The 2,500-nt window shown below is 44.2% G+C and overlaps 1 protein-coding gene across 1 annotated transcript in view; it reads right to left on the reverse strand.

Moving 5' to 3' along the window:
* Positions 1-2,500, reverse strand: part of LOC132459091 (netrin receptor UNC5C-like) — a 159,492-nt gene that overhangs the window by 66,450 nt on the left and 90,542 nt on the right.

Below are 2,500 nucleotides of genomic sequence, written 5' to 3' on the forward strand. Positions count from 1 at the left end.
AAGAAAAACACACACACACACACACATACACACAAAATTCCGCACATACACACGTACATCCCCAGAAGCAGGTACCATAACCTTAACTAGGTGCTTTTGCTGGTGTGCAAAACAACCAGTGCATGGTTGCATTCTAGCCTCATGCTCCCTTGCACGACAGTACACACTGCCTACAAGTGGCTGCACAAAGACTGCCTGCTGACGGGGGCCAAAGACAACACACCATCCCCTGCTAATGGTGGGCAAGCTGTGATAAATGGCCGCATTCCAAAGCCCAAATTAACACACTGCCATTTCTTCCCATGCCTTCCATTTTCTTATCCACTAGGAAGAGTGATCATCAATTACTTAGAAGGGGGAGATGGAAGGGGCGACATAGAGAGAGGGTCAACGCTGTGTGTAACCTGGACTATGGCTGACCAATGTTGTACACATAAGCTATATTCTAGTGGATAGAGCTAGACGGCTTCAGTGTTTTTATTGTGCCGGTGTCTAACCTTTCTTTATGAGTTGATGTTGTTTCATAGCTTTTGCTCGGTGCTTACGTTGTCATTGGCTTTGTCTCGCTGGATTCTGTCATATATCGAAGGATAGTCATCAGAACCGACATCTTTGGTTTCTACAACTATGTCACACTTTCCCATCCGCTCCCTGTTTATTACCGCCACTGCCTCCACCGTGTTTGCCTGTCGTCTCTGACCCCTAGCTGACAGACATCCACAGAGAATTCCTCAGCATACCAAGCGCAGGAACACACACATACACACACACACACTGAAGTAGACACACGCACACACTGTATTTATAAGTGTCCTTGCCGCGGCAGTTGAGCCCGACAGATGTGAAAATCATTAGAGAGCCCCAGAAAAGGGCCATAAAGCAAAGTGTAACCTTAGAGGGGTGTCGTGATGACGGTGGGTGGAGGAGGGGGGCTGAGTAGGTAGCTGTATTTATGGATCTGAGGTGCACCTCCAAGGGTTTCACGAGAAGAACATATGCATGAGGAGGACTGGAGTAGGAGGGAGGAGAAGAAGAAGAAGAAGAAGAAGAAGAAGAAGAAGAAGAAGAAGAAGAAGAAGAAGAAGAAGAAGAAGAAGAAGAAGAAGAAGAAGAAGAAGAAGAAGAAGAAGAAGAAGAACTAGAAGAAGAAGAAGAAGAAGAAGAAGAAGAAGAACAGGAAGAGGAAGAGGAGGCACAAGAACAGAAACAGGAAGAACAAGAACAAGTAGGAAGAGTATGAGGGAATAAAAGTGACCTACAAATATAAACGTAGAATGTAACTGAAGACTGTAATAAGTATAATGATAAAAAAAACACTGGCCAAAACATTAAAAGAAGTAGAGGATGGGGAACAGCTGTCCTTTTTGTATTGATGTGGTTCACAGCCTGAGGTTCGAGCAGGCTTCAAGTTGTGGCTCATGGTTGCACAAATGGCATCTTATTGATGTACGAATTATGCTTAGATTGTGTAGAGTGTGTGTACTGAATGTACTGCCTGTGTCCTTGTGTTCAATTGCTATCATCCCCAGGTCCCCAGTTGTATCACAAAACACCTGATCCAGCAAAAACAGTAAATATGGGACACACACACGCACACGCACACACAAAACACACAGTAGATGGATAGTATCTTCCTGTGCTGAACCTGTTGATTGATCAAAGTCAGTACATGGGCTCTTTCTCATCAGCATAGACACCTTGCAGGAACAGGATAAGGCAGGCAAGGTGAGACAAGGTGAATAAGAGAGAAGGAGATGAGGAATGCACAGTGTTCTCCAGCATAGAGGAGCAATGAGACTATCAACAGTGATATGGTATGGTCAGCATGTAACAATTGCAGACATTATACTGGGTAGCTGTTGCTAGAGGTGGCTTTGATTGGTTGGAATTATTATTTATAATTTTTTTAGGTCCTGCTGTGTAGCCAAAGAGCCACTACAAAATCGTCATAATAACTTTCTTCTAACACAAAACCCAAACATAGCTAACCTCAATTATCATTATTGTCGCCAAGATCACCACTAGTAAATTCCACACAGAGAACCCCCAGTCAATCAAAACATGCAAGGCGGATATTAAAGAAATCTATAAATGTGGATAAGAGAGGTGGTCAAAATAAAAAGGAAAACACACCATGAGAGGTTCTTTGTACGGCAAAAAACTGCACGCACATTCCCCAACATCTTCTTGCCGTTATCACTACGCCGTCTACATCAAGCCATTCCCCACTAGCACGTGCCTCCGCCGACTGCCAGCGAGTCCTATAACATTCATCATCTCTATTCATCTCCCTGCTACGCGGCTGCCCATCCATCAACCACAGAATCCCAGCCATCAATCTGGCTTCGGTAGCTGTCCCCTTTATCAAGCCACCGATCTCATTCAAACAGACAAGACGCTGATAGGATGTGTCTGGTTTACACAAAAGCAGAGGAGGAAAAAAAAAAAAAAACGCATAATAATAACACGCGTGTGAAAAAGATAGCCACGCTGGCCTTGT

This window comes from Gadus macrocephalus, chromosome 6 (genome assembly GCF_031168955.1).
Source record: "Gadus macrocephalus chromosome 6, ASM3116895v1".
NCBI classification, from domain to species: domain Eukaryota; kingdom Metazoa; phylum Chordata; class Actinopteri; order Gadiformes; family Gadidae; genus Gadus; species Gadus macrocephalus.